The 20,013-nt window shown below is 38.2% G+C and overlaps 1 pseudogene; it reads left to right on the top strand.

Moving 5' to 3' along the window:
* Window positions 1–20,013, top strand: part of LOC127418342 (nucleophosmin-like) — a 61,163-nt pseudogene that overhangs the window by 9,346 nt on the left and 31,804 nt on the right.

The raw sequence follows: 20,013 nt of genomic DNA, 5'->3' as shown, positions 1-20,013 counted from the left end.
GTAGATTTTGGAAATGACACAAGGGGGAGATAACTCTTCTTTTAAGACATGGGAATTCAAAGAACTCAATGACATGGGATTCTTCATGAGTCACTATTTGAAGCATGGACTCAGGATGGAGTTCACCAAAATTACCTGCCATATGTTTCCAGCCAGACTGCGATGCTCCTCACTGAATGATACCTATATCATCTTGGTCAAAGGAGGAACAACACTCTCTTACGAGAAAAAAAAAAGAAATACTAGAAAATTATTTAACCACTAACAAAAGCCATCGGCCAGAATCAAAGGACAATGCATCTACGTGTATTTCCTCAGTTAATTCGGGATGACTTCAGTGACTTTAACACTAAAACTTATAGTACATATAAATCATTTTGTTTAATCATTGAACCACAACACTTACTTAGTTTACTAATTTTAACCACTAATAGTTCTAAACGTAAACAACTAATATTGGCATTATATTCATTCATTTTCTGTTATAGCATAATTTCAAGTACAGCTGCTTTGAAACAACGCCTAGCATTGTGAAAAGCGCTATAGAAATAAATTTGACTTCACTTTTACAAACAATGTGTTGACTTTAGCTAAAATTGGTCTGTGCTAACAGAAATGCGAAACACTGCCCCCAGTGGCCAAAGCGGTTTGTGTTGTTGGGCGAATGGGCACATGTGAGCTCCATTTTCCATGTGAAATGTCCATGGAGGGGCACCAAAAGCGAGTTGTGAAGCGCGTTATTTTCAGCTGAACAGGCTGTTATACAGTGAGGAGGAATGCATATTTTATAAACTGTACCCCCAAACCTAAACCTTCAGTGGAGGAAAAATGTAATGTTAGAGGGAAAAATGCAACTTCCGAATCACGCTTGTCACTGATTATGCAAACGCGAGTACTTCCTGGTATCAACGCGGGATCTGAACCCGGGTCTCCCACGCTGCTCCAGTGCAGACGCAAAGCATTTCCGTTTATGTCACAGAGGAGGTTAACAAACTGGAGCCGATGCAAACGTAGAAGATGCCACTCGGCCAGCCACCACAAGGCAGTTTTCTTCCAGTTAGGAATGAATATTGTACAAGGAGAAATCAGTTTGCAAGTATAAAAGACCTTAATACATAAGAAATTATTAATAACCCTAAATTAAAAAGGAAATTAATAACCTTTCAGGAGAGATCACCACCGTTTATTGTAATAATGCTTATTTGTTAAGAGGTGGACTGAATCATGCATCAGTGGGGGCTTTTGTCAGCCAGGCAGCTTCTTGCTATCAACCGTGTGCCAATAATTACCACACTGCATGCTAATGGTGGCACGCTTGCCATAGATTTCCGACCCCTGCATCCTTTTAAGCTTCTCCTGAACATCCGTGCTGTAATAAGCAGTCTGTTCCCCAGCCCACACACATCCCCGACCCCGTGGTAATGGTACAGCCCACAGCACAACTTGCAAGATGCAAAATTTCAGTTGTATGTATTCAAAAATCATTTCTTAAGTCACAATTTAGAAAAAGCAAAATTGAAGAAAAGGAGAGAAAAAAAATCAATTATCCATTTGTAAAATAACCAGAAAAAAGGATTAATGAAAGTTTCAACCCATTTTTCTGTTTTTCTATTTGGATTGGTATGGTCTGAAAAATCAACTATGAAGCGTTACATGGACCCACAAGCAAGACTGCTATTGAATAAATGTTTGGTAAAACATAGATACCGACTACCGAACTTTTGGTACCGTGACAACACTACACTGAACTCAGAATTGTTTTTAGAGGAAACTGCCAATACTTGCATTACTTAAGTGTATTCATGTAAATTATATATAAACAATAGCAACATCATGCACATATTATTTGGAGTCGTCCATGTGCGTTTTGCGATATTAACGTTAACGATTAATTGATCGTTTATTTCAACAACGATCGATTATGAAAATTGACATCCCTAAAGGCCTTTTCAGACCAAATGCGACGCGATAATGAGAGGCTAATCGCCGGCGAATGGCCCTTTCGCATAGAAAGCGAAGCGAATGTCCTCCGTTAGCACATTCACACCTTTACACAATAGGTGGTGCTAATCGACAAGCAATTTTCTGCATTATGAAAAGTAGGGTAGGTGGCTCAGCACATCTTTGAGCTGGTCTTCCCTCCACCCATGACTGTCCATGAGAAGAAGAGGTACTTGACAAGCAGATTGAAAAAAGAAAACTGATTTCTCTACAATCTGCAGAAGTGATGAAGAGTTTGTTGTTGATTCACTCAATGAGAAAGAAAACATTCGAGACACTTCACAAACTATTTCAGTTCACCTGCTGGATGAGTTGACTGGCAGTATTATCATGTGTACACAGTCTGAGGGGTGATTAGAAAGAATCGAGTGTAAAAAATCATAATAGTGGTTAAAACCTGTTATCATTTGAAATAAGTGATTATATGCAAAGTCTTTCTAGCAAGTCAGTCCACTGTCGGCCATGTTTGGAACGCTCTCAAGAGGCTATTTCCAGTCATGACAGTGCAGCTCCTATCTTCTTGAATAGGAAAAGACCGAAATCTCCTAAGTGGTTGGTCAAGATTACGATCAAAGGACATATTTCAAATCAGCAATAAAATCTGAAAACACTGGTATCATAAATGGTGCTTCTTTACGTCAGATTACCCCCAAAAACGCAATTTTCTCAGCTTTTATAGCTAATGTGCATGCACGTTCTTGAGTTGATTGACAGGCAATGTCTGCATCTAAAAGGTGATTGGTTCTTTTACCTTTAAGGCAGGACCAATTTCAACCAATTGGGCATTCCAATTTCTCCCATTCATTTTAATAGAAGTGGCCCATATCTGCTAAATAATCTCTGTTATATGCCACTGCCACGCATGTATGTTAGGTATATTTTTTTTTATTTACTGCGTAATGCGCACATATGATGACTGTTGTAACCGATGTTGTCAATTTGAACTACCGATTGTACTGATCTTATTACATATGTAATGTAATCTATATTTGCTCAAAATATGTTACTAATAAAACGTGACTGCATTTAAATGGCCAAAGAGTCTATACAATGCAAGAAATACAACACCTCACCCAACGAACCATATTCAGTCTGACCCATTATTAGATACTAATACTTGCCAACGACAGCTGTTAACGACTATTAACAATTGCACAGAAATAATGATTTGAGGAGACACTATACAACGTTTTTGGTATACAAAGGCATTTTGATATTAAGATATACAGTGCACTGGTAGTCACAGCATTAATGTTATTAACATTTGGTGAATAAAAACACTTAAGATCCGTGCAGTTGTTTATTAAAAAGGTGATACAAAGGAAAATATTCTGCGATATATGTTATATTAGAGATATAAGAGAACTTACGTAAGATTAAATGCAAAGGAAGAAATACAGCTATATAAGAAGACAGTCCATGTAAGATCAGAGAGCTTTTTTAAAGGGGATGTAAGGCAGTGATGCAGCAATATCATTTACATGTTTAGAGAACCCATATGAGAAAAGGCATTTGATACAAATGAAATGCACAAAACAGCTTTCTGTGCTTTAGCGCCACCTGTTCTGCAGGCTTTGGGAACTGCAGCATCTTCTGACATGTGATTCACAGCTCAAATTTGATTGGTTGGGGTGTTTCTTCACTTTGTCGGTGCGAACGTTCCTTCCAGGTGTGAAGGGCTCATTAGGAATCCATTGTTACCATAAATTTTTTTAAATCCTGGCGAGAAATCACATCGAAGGTTCACGTTTGGTGTGAAAAGGCCTTAAGGCTGATAATCTCAAAATGTTCTAGTGTCAACCAATTAAGTTGCTCGGCTGCTATATCGGTCTATTACTGCTGGTTTCTCTTTTCATATATTGGTTTGAATGGGGCACATTTCTAAAATGTCTTGTTAAAGAAATAATACTAGTCTACAATAAAAATAGACCAAAAAGCTAACAGAGTGCAGTTAGCAAAGGGCAGTTACATTCTTCTGCTCACAATAACACCTTGACGCTGATCTGGTCGCTGTATTTGGGTTTATACTGTAGAGTGATGCATGTTATGGGGTTGTATGGTATTGTAAGAATGTGACTAATAAAAATTCCAGCTGTGCCGAGGCTGGTCAAGTTGTGATTGACAGATTGTTTTTGGAAGGGGCTGGGCCTTTGTTGCATCATCAGGACAGCGGGCACAAGCTCTCCATGACATCAGCACATATTCGCCTCTGTTTTATATCAGCTATGGAAAATATGACCATTTCCAAAGAACTCTGTTTTAACCTTCTTAAAACTTTGTGCTCACAATGTCTTTAGGGGATAACGGTTTCGTCCATGCTTCTAAAACCTTTGATTTTTATGTGTGTGTGTGTGTGTTTAATTTCGACCCTGTCTGTTAGGTCTTTTTATTCCGTAATCCTGAAATTAGAACGTGCCGCTGGATATCTTACTCCAAAAAGAGTTGAGCAGTAATTAAACCTTAATTACAAAGTTTCGTCTTGATTGCTCGTGAGACAGTCAACTCGTCAATCAGCATTTGTGTTGAAACAGATAATCTGAGATGATTTTGGACGTGAGGGATTGCTCGCCATTCAGCGTAGTTAGAACAGTTTTATAGCTGTCAGTTAAAGCATTAACCAGACCATCGCGTCTACATCTGTTTACTTCTGGTTGCCATGTTCGCAAGTGTCGTTGCCTGGCGCAATGGAATGCTCATTCAGAATTTTTGGCTTATATTTTGGGAATTGCGCAAGCTTGTTTTGATAGAGTCTGTGTTTAGCCATAGGCCTGTCTCATATGTGCTTGGCGTGGTGTGATCAGGATGGGTCCCAGCTGGGAAGTGATTCTGGGAAAAGATAATCTTGTTTGTAGGGTTAAATGCTAAAAGCCTGTGTGATAGGCATATCATATTTGTGGTGGGCATCATTTGTCATCAGATTTTAGCTCTAAAACAAAATTATGAAACCATGCTGGGCAAGAGAGTGTAATTAATAAATTAGATCATACAACTTAATTTTTGGTAAAGAATGCATTGTCTTGCTTGTTCGACCATAGAAATAACAATCTGCCCATGAATTTTTTTTTTTTAATAGAAACCAAAAAACAGGAATGGATGACTGTACAGTACAGGTCAGGTTCATCAAATCAGATATGCCCTTGTGTATACACTGCATACACTGACATACAGTTTCTTAAAATAAAATTCTAAAAACAAGAAGAAAAAAAAGAATGGCCATTGAGTATTTGAACTTGAGCTCTTAAAGGAATAGTTCACCCAAAAATGAAAATGTGCTGATAATTTACTCACCCTCAGGCCATCCAAGATGTACCTGAGTTACTTTCTTCATCAAAACAGAATTTAAGACTTTTAGGATTTCATTTCAGGCCTCCTCCTTTAAACAATGCAAGTGAATGTACTCCATTTTTTGACGGTCCAAAAGGCATATTTAGGGTGCATCAAAATAATCCACATGACTCCAGTCGACAAATAAAGTTCTTCTGAACCCAAACAATTGATTATTTTTAGAAACAAAACAATACTTATATACTTTTTAACTACAAATGTTGGCTTCCGTACATCTCTGTGACGTGCACTCATAAGAGGGATGACGTAAGCACGTTGGTAAGGTCACGCGTCACGTGGAGGAGGAGGCAGGAAGCGCGTCATTGTTTACAAGAGAAACTGGCACAGACCACAGACCAAGCGCCGTTCACAAACCAAAACAATTTCAAAACAATATAAAATAAAATAAATAATAATTTCCAAATAATAATAATAATAATAATAATAAAAAACATTACTGCAGTAAATAACAATCCTTTATTTCGGAGCAATGCCGTTGCGTTCTCTACTTGTGCTTTTTCTTTAGCAGAAATATATAGGCTATATGACTGTCAGGAATTCAAGCTACAGGTGATACACTATATTGCCAAAAGTATTCGCTCATCTGCCTTTAGACGCATATGAACTTAAGTGACATCCCATTCTTAATCCATAGGGTTTAATATGACGTCGGCCCACCCTTTGCAGCTATAACAGCTTCAACTCTTCTGGGAAGGCTTTCCACAAGGTTTAGGAGTGTGTTTATGGGAATGTTTGACCATTCTTCCAGAAGCGCATTTGTGAGGTCAGACACTGATGTTGGACGAGAAGGCCTGGCTCGCAGTCTTCGCTCTAATTCATCCCAAAGATGCTCTATCGGGTTGAGGTCAGGACTCTGTGCAGGCCAGTCATGTTCTTCCACACCAAACTCGCTCATCCATGTCTTTATGGACCTTGCTTTGTGCACTGGTGCGCAGTCATGTTGGAACAGGAAGGGGCCATCCCCAAACTGTTCCCACAAAGTTGGGAGCATGGAATTGTCCAAAATCTCTTGGTATGCTGAAGCATTCAGAGTTCCTTTCACTGGAACTAAGGGGCCAAGCCCAGCTCCTGAAAAACAACCCCACACCATAATCCCCCCTCCACCAAACTTCACAGTTGGCACAATGCAGTCAGACAAGTACCGTTCTCCTGGCAACCGCCAAACCCAGACTCGTCCATCAGATTGCCAGATGGAGAAGCGTGATTCGTCACTCCAGAGAACGTGTCTCCACTGCTCTAGAGTCCAGTGGCGGCGTGCTTTACACCACTGCATCCAACGCTTTGCATTGCACTTGGTGATGTATGGCTTGGATGCAGCTGCTCGGCCATGGAAACCCATTCCATGAAGCTCTCTACGCACTGTTCTTGAGCTAACCTGAAGGCCACATGAACTTTGGAGGTCTGTGGCGATTGACTCTGCAGAAAGTTGGCGACCTCTGCGCACTATGCGCCTCAGCATCCGCTGACCCCGCTCTGTCATTTTACGTGGCCTACCACTTCGTTGCTGTCATTCCCAATCGCTTCCACTTTGTTATAATACCACTGACAGTTGACTGTGGAATATTTAGTAGTGAGGAAATTTCACGACTGGACTTGTTGCACAGGTGGCATCCTATCACAGTACCATGCTGGAATTCACTGAGCTCCTGAGAGCGGCCCATTCTTTCACAAATGTTTGTAGAAGCAGTCTGCATGCCTAGGTGCTTCATTTTATACACCTGTGGCCATGGAAGTGATTGGAACACCTGAATTCAATTATTTGGATGGGTGAGCGAATACTTTTGGCAATATAGTGTATCACAGAAGAGAAGCTTCACAAACTAAAGAAGAGGTAACAGGCGAAACAGCAGGGTAAGCACTAAACAGATATCGATGAAGATCAAGAGCAAATACAGACAGGTAAATAAACACTGCGAGTCCTTTGTGTGAGACTTGACAGTGAAGTGGAGTGAAGGTGAGTTATTTATGCAGGCAGTGATGAGCAAGTGAATTGATTGCAGGTGCAGTGAATTAGAAATCGGGTTTAATTAGAAATGCGGTGAATTAGAAATATCGCTGAGGGAGGTGCAGAGCCCGAGGGAGCTGTGACAATGACAAAGTTTTCACACATACCTGAGTTAGCTGGAAAAACAGCACGGGCACAGCCGGTGAATTCAGATATCGACTCTTTGTTTCTTTCGATGGTCTGAAATCCTCAGGGGTAAAATGTTCACTCCAATATTTGAGAGAATGTAGGGGTGCACTGATATCCAGGTTCAGCGTGATAAGTCAGAGCTTCAATCGCTCATAATCATGAACAGGCAATCGATGAAAAGTTAATATTTTTCCCGCCGTGCATTTTCTTTGGGGTTTCTGAAGGTTGAAGCATCCAGGATACACGCCAAATGTCCATTTTGAACAATACACTTATACAAATACAAATCTACAGCAAAGATAATTAAACTTTTGTACAGCTCTCCTTCTCTTGTAAACAATGACACGCTTCCTGACTCCTCCTCCACATGACACGTGACCTTACCAACGAGCTTACGTCATCCCTCTTATGAGTATGTGTCACAGAGATGTACGGAAGCAAACATTTGTAGTTAAAAAGTGTATAAGTATTGTTTTGTTTCTAAAAATAATCAATCGTTTGGGTTCAGAAGAACTTTATTTGTCGACTGAAGTCGTGTGGATTATTTTGATGCACCCTAAATATGCATTTTGGACCGTCAAAAAATGGAGTACATTCACTTGCATTGTTTAAAGGAGGAGGCCAGAAATGAAATCCTAAAAATCTTAAATTCTGTTTTGATGAAGAAAGAAACTCGGGTACATCTTGGATGGCCTGAGGGTGAGTAAATTATCAGCAAATTTTCATTTTTGGGTGAACTATTCCTTTAGAGGGACTATTCCTTATAAGGGAACTATTCCTTATGTTATCCCAGATGTGTTACTTCATTTTTTTCTGCAGAACACAAATGAAGATTTTTTTGAAGAATTTCTCAGCTCTTTTGGTCCATACAAGTGAGTGGTGACCAGAACTTTGAAGCTCCACAAATCATACAAGTCAGCATAAAAGTTATCCATACGACTCCAGTGGTTAAATCCATGTCTTCTGAAGTGATATGATAGGTGTGGGTGAGAAACAGATAAATATTTAAGTCAGTTTTTACTATAAATTATCCTCCCTTCTCAGCCAGTCTCCACTTTAACTTTCACATTCTTCTTCTTTCGTTTTTGGTGATTCACATTATTCATGCATATCGCCCCCTACTGGGCAGGGGGAAGAATTTCTAGCAAAAAATTGCTTAAATATTGTTCAGTTTCTCACCCACACCTATCATATCACTTCTGAAGATACGGATCAAACCACTGAAGTCTTATGGATTACTTTTATACTGCCTTTTATGTGATTTGTGGTGCGTCAAAGGTTTGGCACCCATTCACGTGTATTGTATGGAAATATTCTGCTAAAAATCTTAATTTGTGTTCTGCAGAAGAAAGTCATGCACATCTGGGATGATATGAGGGTGAGTAAATGATGAGAGAATTTTCATTTTTGGGTGAACTATCCTTTTAATATGCAGAAACAAGTCATTCATAGGTTGATTGACCTAAAACATGTAAACACTGTGGATCTATCAAGACATTGCTTTGTTTGTTTGAGCATGCCAGCCAGCCCGACACAGCAACATTGGCTCAACCAGTGGCATGAATTTGGGGTGGAACTATTTATTTACAGAAATCACACACTTCACCTTTAGTTCATAATGAATAGATTCACTACTTAGTTTGGATAGCAACACATGTTTCTGCATGTTCCCTCTAGCTTAGTCTGGGAGGGTTCGAGGTCACGCCTCCTGTATCTTTTCGCCTGCAGTCAGGAGCGGGGCCGGTCCACATCAGCGGTCAGCATTTCGTCAGTGAGTACCTTTTGTCTTTTCTTGTTTGTTATGACCTAGGACATGGCCACATGAAAAGGAGCTTTCCCAGAGAGTTCAGGAAGTCCCACTTTCCCTTGAGTTTCCTTCTCTTCTCTTTTCTTCTCTTCTCTTCTCTTCTCTTCTCTGTGCCTGTTGTGATGTCCTGGGAAGGAATCGGGCTGACCCAAAGGGCCCTGCACGCCCCATATAGACTCCAAGCCAGAATGAATTAACCAACACCATGTGACATAATCTGCGCTGATATAATCGTTTCCATATGTTTGTACTGTTCAGATACTTTCAGCATGTCTAAAAGCTTCAATTGGTTTTGTCATATAAATCTGTATATATTTAGACTTTGTGTCAGTGACGTGCGAAGTTTATTTAAAGCTAAAGTGTGTCATTTTTTTTAATGTTTTTTTTTTTTTTTTTTTTTTTTTTTATGTATTAAAGGACTCTTCTCTCCTTTTCTTTAAAAAACAAAACAAACATTTGGGTTACAGTGAGGCACTTACAATGGAAGTGAATGGGGCCAATTTTGTTTGTTAAAATACACACTGTTTCAAAAGTATAGCCATAAGACGAAAACAGTATGCATGTTAACATGATTTAATGTGATAAAATCGATTACTTAACTTTTCTGTTACTTAAAGTTCTGAGTAACTTCATTGCCATGACGATGTCAACAAAACCTAAAACCCTAAAGCCACAGAAAAATTACAATTGAAACAACTTTACAGGTCAAATAATACATAAGTTTTAACAGAAGAATTAATGCAAGTGCTTTAAACCCTCCAAAAAATTTCCCTATTCACTTCTTTTGTAAGTGCCTCACTGGAACCTCGATTTTTGTTTTTTAAAGAAAAGGAGGGACAAGTCAAAATATTTTTTATTTTTTTTGGTATCAACATTATGCCTCAAATGCTGTTGATTGTGCTTAACTTGTATTGAAACCTGGAACATTCCTTTAAGCCAGGGGTGGGGAACGCCCGTCCTCAGGGCAGTATAAGGCCGCTAGACCATAATACGTGGTCCACGAGGCCAACTGAGAAAAAAATGGCCTTCATTCTGTTAAATGTAAAAAAAATGTAAATTAAAATATAGCTGCAAGCAGCAATTACGGGGCCAAGCACCAGCATAGAAATCACTGCACAACCCAAAGAGCACATATGACATACAAAGCAAACACACACAACATTTCAAGTCACCTCAGGATGGGTTTGAACCTATGTCTCCATGTTTTACTGGTCAATGCTCAACCCACTGCACCATAGAGCCACAACATTGATAGTAAACAAAGGGACATACCAAACAGAGAATAAATCACAGCCAAGCACAACGGTCACCATGATCAACTTTGTATTCATGTAACTTTTCAACAGAGATCAAAATCAGAATTTGATTGTGGAAAACACCAGCAACCCAATAAGCACAATACAAAAAGGACCAGAACTACACAAAATTCAACTGCATGACATGCAGAGGCAGGTATCGAACCTGTAACCATTGGAACTATAGTCAAGTGCTTAACACATTGAGCCACTTGGTTGCCATGGCTCAGCTATAACAAAGAGTGTTTAGAGTCAGCAAAGACAAAGTTTTTTTTAATAGGACAAAGCGCTGCCGAGATCCTATTTTGCATCTACCTTGTTAAATTTGCTATGCTGTAACTTTTAAACAAAGGCAAAAATCTAAATTCCATATGATTTAATAGGTGTGGCTTAGTCTGGAGATCATTTTGAGACCTTGCTTGGCAGAACTGGGCACTATTTGAAGGAATAGTAGTGAAAAAAACCCCGATCATAATCCAAGATGGTGGCTACTGCAATGGGTGGAGTTATAATGTATATGGGTTAATTTTAATCATCTGGAGGAGAGTACTCAGACACAAATAATATTGTTTCTTGGACAGATGGTTCACAAGATACACACAAAAGAAAAGTGCATTTTTGACATGGTGGTGGCGCTATAGAGTTTCTCTTAGAGACTCTAAATTTTGTGTGGGGTCTATTCATGCCCACCCCTATCAGTGTGCCAAATTTAATCATTTTCCTAAGTATGGCTCTGTGGGCTGCCATAGACTCCCATTGGAGGAATAATAATAATAATAATAATAATAATAATATTACTAATGGTCCTTAGTACCTTCGGTGCTTGGCTCCTAATAATACTAATGGATACAATAGAGGCTACAGCACCTTCGGTGCTTGGCCCCTAATAAATAATAATTACAAATAATTTTTAAGTAATAACAACACAACATATTGTATAATAAAAAAGACGTTTTTAACAGGGATGTGCGGAACTTTTTTTAAATTTTACTGACGTTTAAACGTAAATTTTGGAGTTGACTAGTCTAAAAAGTAAGAAACCCTCAGAAAACAGTCAAAAAACAAAACTGTTGAACAGTTTAACGGGAAAAAATATTGACCTACTAGTAGCCTAATTCCAGTGTCGACTAGCAGCACCAGTACCGTTTTGTCTACTTGTCCCGCGCATCTCTACTTTTTAACTTTTTTTCTTTGTGTGAGCACATAACAGAATGCGTACGTCAGTTTCAACTAGGGATGTGCATTTTCGAGTAATTTTGTAGTCAAGTACTCTAACCCACAAAAAATTTGTACTTGATTACTTGTAAATTAAAATGGCAGTTAAAAATAACAAGTATGACACATACATGAAATTCATATTTTGTTTTATTCACAAATGTTACCAAGAACGGTTTCAAAATAAGATAACTTCAACAAACTATGCTTTTCTCTGGGAGAAAAAAAATAATTGAACAATATGTATTAATAAAAATGGAAAAATATATTTCTTTACATACTGGTCTGATATCTTCTGAATTTCTCGTACCGCTTTGAATTAACTTTCCACCATAAAAATTCCATCACCTCATCTTCTCTCATCCAACATCTCGACGACAACACATCCACAGTGCCCCCCTATGGACTCAGTTGTAACTGCGAGATTTGGCGAGAGATTCTGAGGCAAAATGCACTAATTCAACACTGCTCACGGCATGCAAATGCGTAAAGGAAAATCAATTTGCGATATTCGAGTAGTGTTTTTTAATACTCGACTAGCAGGTGCAGAACGAGTACTCGACTATTAGAGTATTCAATCAGAAATTGCATGCAATTGTATGGCCCGTGAATAATTTTGTCATTACTCAAATGGCCCTTAACAGGAAAAAGATTCACCACCCCAATTTTAAGCTATCCAACCTTAATATGCAGAGACAACTATAAGTAAGCCATTTGTAGGTTGATTTCATTGAATAGTGTAACCACTGTGGTTCTGTGGTTTTATAAAAACCATTGCTTAGTTTCCTGCAGCATCCTGACCAGTCCAACACAACAACATTGGCTCAAACCTTCTGTTTGTTGGGGCAATCACAGACCTCGGGAAACCCGTTTGAAAGTGATTATTCTTGCAATTCCTTTTGGTGTCGCTAATAGCATGTAAATGAAAGGTTTTAGCCTGAAGCCTCAGTAATTGATGTCTGATGATCTCTGTGGTTTGTTCAGGTGTGAAGGAATCGGATGATGAGGATGAGGAAGAGGAGAATAACACATCACCGGTAAAGAGACCGTCCAACATTGCCCTCACAAAAGTGCCTCAGGTGAGCCTGACCTCAAACTGACTCCAAAACTAATAAAGCTCTTTACACAGACCCACATTAACAGTCAGAGAGAGGGTTGAAGGAAAATGCTCATGAAAAGCTAAATAATGTCTGATTTTAGCACAAGATACCATGACATAAGTGAACTTCATGGAATTAAATACAATTCTACAAGAAGGTTGAATAGGGCCCCTTGAAGCCTAAAACTGTCTTTAGATAGCTAGAGATAGATATTTTGCTTATTACAAAAAATATGATACTTTCTTGACTCTGATGGGGAAAATCTTGTATGAAATTAAAATGGATCATCTAAAACCATTTCAAGAGAAACTGTGAAGTTGCCCTTTTTTTTGGAATCTTAATAAAGAGACTCATTGTTCAATACACACTTAATCTTCTAGATGAGTGTCAGGAACAAGCAACAGCTTGCCATCAATGTGATCCACATGAGAGTCTGTTTGAAAACCTTTCTCAGAGTTGTTTTTAGAAATGATCACAGAGTTTTTATTAAGTAATAGTAATAAGCCACGTAAAAGGCAAATTAATAAACCACAAGATGCTGTGTGAGTTCCCTTGCATGGTAAAACACCTGTAATGTGTGGCCTTATTGCTTTCAGAAAACAGTGGCAACAGCAAAATTATAGTAGACACAAATGATCAATAGATAGTTAATATTTGGTAGTAGTAATCAAAATGTTTTTAAAAAGTATGGTAACACTTTACAATAAAGTTCAATTTGTTAACATTAGTTAATGCACTATGAACTAACAATGAACAATTATGTTTTTATTAACTAACATTAATAAAGATTAATAAATGCTGTAAAAAATTATACCTAATGCATTAATGTTAACGAATGGAACCTTATTGTAAAGTGTTACCGAGAATTCCATAATATAGTTTGTAAGTCTAAAGCTGTGTCCCAAACGACACACTGTACACATACAAAATGTACTATTCACTCAGCCATATATTGTATGAATTTTCAAAGTGTAGTATCGTTCCAAATGGAACACTTTTTTTTACTACACGGAAGCATTCGCCGTTTAACAGCTAATGTTTCAAACCCAAGTGTAGTATTGCCGCTAGCTTTAGCGCGCTATACACCCTCAGTTCAACCTCAGTTCAACCTCACTTCAACACAGTTTCAACACTCAATAATATACATATTCACACAGCATGGTATGATGGTAAAATGTTTAACTCACTTTTGTTAGATGCTGTCTTGTCTAGTTTCGCTAGTTGTCATATTCTTCATTATTTACAATTGTTTTGCCAGATCACCATCGCTGCCGGTAACTCTGCCCCTTCCGCTATGTACGGCAAGTGCATGAATTGTCCAACATTTCACACTCCGTTTTGACGGCTGAAAAAGTGCATCATCTGTGTACCCATAGTACACTTCTTTTTGTTGCATTTTCAGTGTAATCATACTACTCGCACTACTTACGCTTCAAAATGACGTAAAATAGTGCGGAAGTGTGCGGTTTGGGACGCACCTTAACTGTAGGCCATTTACAGCTCATCTAGTTAGAATTTATAGTAGGAACTATCCGTTTTATAATATACAATCCTGATTCACAGATGTCAAATAAACAGCTTTGAACATGGCTCACCAAATCACCGAATTTATAACTGAAATTAGCCTTTTATATACAGTATATATACAGTGTGTGTGTGTATATGTGTGTGTGTGTATATATATATATATATATATATATATATATATATATATATATATATATATATATATATATATATAGATATTCAGTTGAAATCAGAAGTTTACATACACCTTAGCCAAATACATTTAAACTCAGTGTTTCACAAGTCCTGACATTTAATCGTAGAAAACATTTCCTGTCTTAGGTCAGTTAGGATCACTACTTTATTTTAAGAATGTGAAATGTCAGGATAATAGTAGAGAGAATGATTTATTTCAGCTTTTATTCTTTCATCACATTCCCAGTGGGTCAGAAGTTTACATACACTTTGTTAGTATTTGGGAGCATTGCCTTTAAATTGTTTGACTGGGTCAAACGTTTTGGTTAGCCTTCCAAAAGCTTCTCACAATAAGTTGCTGGAATTTTGGCCCATTCCTCCAGACAGAACTGGTGTAACTGAGTCAGGTTTGTAGGCCTCCTTGCTCGCACACGCTTTTTCAGTTCTGCCCACACATTTTCTATCGGTTTGAGGTCAGGGCTTTGTGATGACCACTCCAATACCTTGACTTTGTTGTCCTTAATCCATTTTGCCACAATTTTGGAGGTATTCTTGGGGTCATTGTCAATTTGGAAGACCCATTTGCGACTGAGCTTTAACTTCCTGGCTGATGTCTTGAGATGTTGCTTCAATATATCCACATAACAGAATGCATCTCCTTCCTGAGCAGTATGATGGCTGTGCGGTCCCATGGTGTTTTATGCTTGCGTACTGTTGTTTGTACACATGAACGTGGTAACCTCAGGCATTTGGAAATTGCTCCCAAGGATGAACCAGACTTGTGGAGGTCCACAAGTGATTTCTTTTGATTTTCCCATGATGTCAAGCAAAGAGGCACTGAGTTTGAAGGTAGGCCTTAAAATACATCCACAGGTACACCTCCAATTCAGTACACCTCCTATCAGAAACTAATTGGCTAATTGTCTAAAGGCTTGACATCATTTTCTGGAATTTTCTAAGCTGCTAAAAGGCACAGTTAACTTAGTGTATGTAAACTTCTGACCCACTGGAATTGTGATATAGTCAATTAAAAGTGAAACAATCTGTCTGAAAACAATTGTTGGAAAAATTACTCATGTCATTCACAAAGTAGATAAAACTAAAGTTTGCTAATATTAAATCTGTGGAGTGGTTAAAAAATGAGTTTTAATGACTTGTATGTAAACTTCTGACTTCAACTGTATACATATATATATATATTTCAGTTTGTGCTGCGAAGATTTTACATTTGAGTTTATTTTCCTCATTATGTTTTTCATGTGTTACTGTTTAGAAAAAGCTAAAAATGGTCTCGGATGAAGATGAAGATGAGGACAGTGAGGAGGAGGATGACTCGGATGAAGATGATGAAGAGTGAGAACTCAAGTTTGTACAATTAATATAGGCTTGGATAACAGGAACACTCTCAGTAAACAAGAACTTACTCTGAGGGTTCATTTCTGTTGAAGTTTATTTGTAAAATTTGCCTTATGTGTAATATGCACAATACAAAAGTGCACAGTGTTGTTTTATTTGTTTTAAAGTGTCAGATTAAAACCTGTTTTTTTTTTTTTTTTTTTGTCTGTTTTTGAAGGGACTGTGAGGAAGAAAAGAGAGTTGAAAAAAGCCCTGTAAAAGCCCCTCAAAAAGTGAGTCTTGCTTTTTTCTCTCCGTTTAAAGCATTTTGAATTGTGTTCTATTGCTGCACATTACCGCCGCTGTCCTAAATGAACACCTGAATGACCAGCAGGTGCCAGTCTCTGCTTGAGAAAGAGAGCGCAAGAGGTTACCCCCAACACACACTCATCACCAGATCTACTTATCCTATCGGCTCTTTCTATATAACACACAGTCTCTTTCTCTTGTGTCTGGATCAATTATGTGTTTTTGTGCATATCTGTTTAGTTATTCAAAAATACATAGCAAATTCCAATTTATAGAAAAATAACTTGAATACGCCTCTTCTATGATGAAAATGTTTTCAGTTTCTGAATTAAAAAGAATATTGATAATTTTTGTGGGGCTTAAAGTAAAAAAAAAAAAATTCTAGGTGGTGTAACTGTCTGCTAATTGTACAAAATAAACAGATTGTAAAATCATTAAAAGGATGAAAGGGTAATTTGTCATAATATATTTACAGTATATATATATATATATATATATATATATATGTATTCATACACGCACAGTACTGTGCAAAAGTTTTAGGCATTTTTTTAGGTCTTAAAAAATAATGACATAAATAGTTTTCATTTATCACTTAACCTCATAGAAAGTCCGGTAAACATAAAAAAAGCTAAATCAATATTTGGTGTGACAAACTTTGCCTTCAAAACAGCACCAGTTTTCCTAGATACACCTGGATACAGTTTTTCTTGGTTGTTGGCAGATAGGATGTTCCAAGCTTCTTGGAAAACTTGCCATCATTCTTCTATCTATTTCGGCTGTCTCAATTGCTTCCGTCACTTCATGTAATCTCAGACTGCCTTGATGTTGAGATCCGGGGTCTGTGGAGGTCATACCATCTGTTGTAGAGCTCCTTGTTGTTCTTCTGTTGAATTCTATTTGCAAAGGGAATGTTGAAATCTAAAATTGATATAGTGCTTTTTAAACTAGATTTTAAAAAGACTTTCCATTTTTTTTTTAGCCCCTTACAAAAATCGAGAGTTCATGGCAAATTTGCCACTGATTATATTCACATGCAAATGAGCTTTGCAGCAAACTTGAGGCAAATTGTCCAAATGCCAAAGGCTTGCTGCAGGTTCACCACTAGCGGTGAAGAGCTCATTCCGTGAATCACAAGCTCATTTGCATATGAAAATAATGAGTGGCAAGTTTGCAGTTAGTTTGCCAGAGCTCTAGATTTTTTGTAAGGGTCATCTCAGACATTCGTATTTGTCATTGACCTCTTTATATGTGTGTGTTTGAGAGAGCATTTGCAGGAGGGTGCTTTTATATTTAGAGTGTATTTCTTATATTCTTTATTCATTGATTTTGGTGCAGATCAGATTTACATTATTCATTGTGTTGATGGTGATGTCTGATGTCATAAGACGACACAGTTTGCTCCTGGATTGTTCTAACTATACAAGTTGGGCTTTGATTCACTTGGACATTATCCTTATAAACTCTGTGTTAAGCGCAATAATAATGTGTAGACTGATGAGAGATGTTTATATGTGTATATTTACCAAGTGATCACTGGTAGTTTTTACAGTATGATATTTGCAGTGTATAATGTGTTATTTGTAATGTTTACATTCTGAATTCATAGCACTAACGCTAGCATGATAACCTTGGCCATAGTATGCATCTGTTACCCTCTTTTACTATATTTTATGATGGAATGTGTGAAAATTGTCCACGTAAGATTTATAGCGTTTGCCATGTGTCCCTTGTTACAAACGAGACAAATCAGCCTTCGAAGGGCACTTCGAAGGGAGAACAATCATAGTAGTCATGCAGTAAGATCACTTCAAACTGAATTAACAATAAAAATTACTTAGGGGGCATGGGTAGCTCAGTGGTAAAATACGCTGTCTACCACCCCTGAAGTTCGCTAGCTCGCTAGTTCGAATCCCAGGGCGTGCTGAGTGACTCCAGCCAGATCTCCTAAGCAACCAAATTGGCCCGGGTGCTAGGGAGGGTAGAGTCACATGGGGTAAACTCCTCGTGATCGCTATAATGTGGTTCGTTCTTGGTGGGGTGCGTGGTGAGTTGAGCGTGGTTGCCGCGGCGGATGGCGTGAAGCATCCACACGTGCTATGTCTCCGTGGCAACGCGCTCAACAAACCACGTGATAAGATGCGCGGGTTGACGGTCTCAGACGCAGAGGCAACTGGGATTCGTCCTCCGCCACCCAGATTGAGGCAAATCACTGCGCGACCACGAGGACTTAAAAAAAGCACATTGAGAATTGGGCATTCCAAATTGGGAGTAAAAGGAAAAAATAATAAATAAATAAAAATTACTTAAAGGTGAGTTCTGAATAAAGCTTGTGTTTGAGCCCCACACCTTTCAGCCCTCCAAAGCTCTCAGAGTAAAGTCTTCGAAGCGAATTGGGCATAAGGGATGATCACTTCTGTATGAAACACACCAAATGTGTTGTTGTTGTTCTTCTCTGCTTTGAGTTGTATTTAACGTCTGGGTTAACTATAGGTCACGCAGCACCTGTTTTTTGTAGCATGGAAATATAAATGCAGAGGCCTATCGCAGATTGATTGTTTACATGCTGGGCTGAACCGATCTACAGCCGCATTATCTAGGTCTGTTAGTTTGATTTCGCGAAAACCGGACTGGAACGATTTCAGTTGGACTAACACGTTACATGACATTTTAACAAGACAAATTATTGCTTTAATTGTCCCAAAATCGAACTTTTAAAGTACATGCAAGCGCACTCTCTCTCTCTGTGTGTGTGTGTGTGTGTTTAGAGATCAAAGAGCCAGAGGTACATACCTGCTCTGTGAGGACTGATTCCTGCCCTGAGGGGGGACAACAGATGAGCATTTCTGTCACACACTCCTCTATCCTCTCTGATCCTGCCCTACAGAATGCTTTCTTTTCTTCTCACGGCTCTTCAATCTCTCCGTCTTTTTTTACTCATTCTTTCTTTAGCTGTCTCTAAATCTAGCTCTGTACAACCTCACGATCTGAACTTTATGACTCTTTCACTGTTTGTTCTGGTGGTAACACTTTCTATGAAATCTGTTCTGTTCAGTTTTTTAAACAAATAGGAGGCATCATAAAAATTGCACACACAACTATCACAAAATGCTGCAAGCAGTCGTTGATGCTCAAGGAGCGACACACGATTTGTTAAGCACCATGAGTGTGTAAACTCTCATGTTTTGAACAGGATAATTTCATTTCTTATTTTGTCTTAATATACAGTTGTGCTCAAAAGTTTTCATACCCTGGCAGAAATTTTGAAATTTTGGCATTGATTTTGAAATTATTACTGATCATGCAAAACAAACTGTCTTTTATTTAAGGATGGAGATCATATGAAGCCGTTTATTATCACATAGTTGTTTGACTCCTTTTTAAATCATAATGATAACAGAAATCACCCAAATGGCCCTGATCAAAAGTTTACATACCCTTGAATGTTTGGCCTTGTTACAGCCACACAAGGTGACACACACACATTTAAATGGCAATTAAAGGTTAATTTCCCACACCTGTGGCTTTTTAAATTGCAATTAGTGCCTGTGTATAAATAGTCAATGAGTTTGTTAGCTCTCACGTGGATGCACTGAGCAGGCTAGATACTGAGCCATGGGGAGCAGAAAAGAACTGTCAAAAGACCTGCGTAACAAGGTAATGGAACTCTATAAAGATGGAAAAGGATATAAAAAGATATCCAAAGCCTTGAAAATGCCAGTCAGTACTGTTCAATCACTTATTAAGAAGTGGAAAATTCGGGGATCTCTT

The sequence above is a fragment of the Myxocyprinus asiaticus genome, chromosome 27 (genome assembly GCF_019703515.2).
Source record: "Myxocyprinus asiaticus isolate MX2 ecotype Aquarium Trade chromosome 27, UBuf_Myxa_2, whole genome shotgun sequence".
Classification (NCBI taxonomy): Eukaryota; Metazoa; Chordata; class Actinopteri; order Cypriniformes; family Catostomidae; genus Myxocyprinus; species Myxocyprinus asiaticus.
Note: the sequence above shows the minus strand (reverse complement) of the source record. Positions and strands in the feature narration are given on the sequence as shown.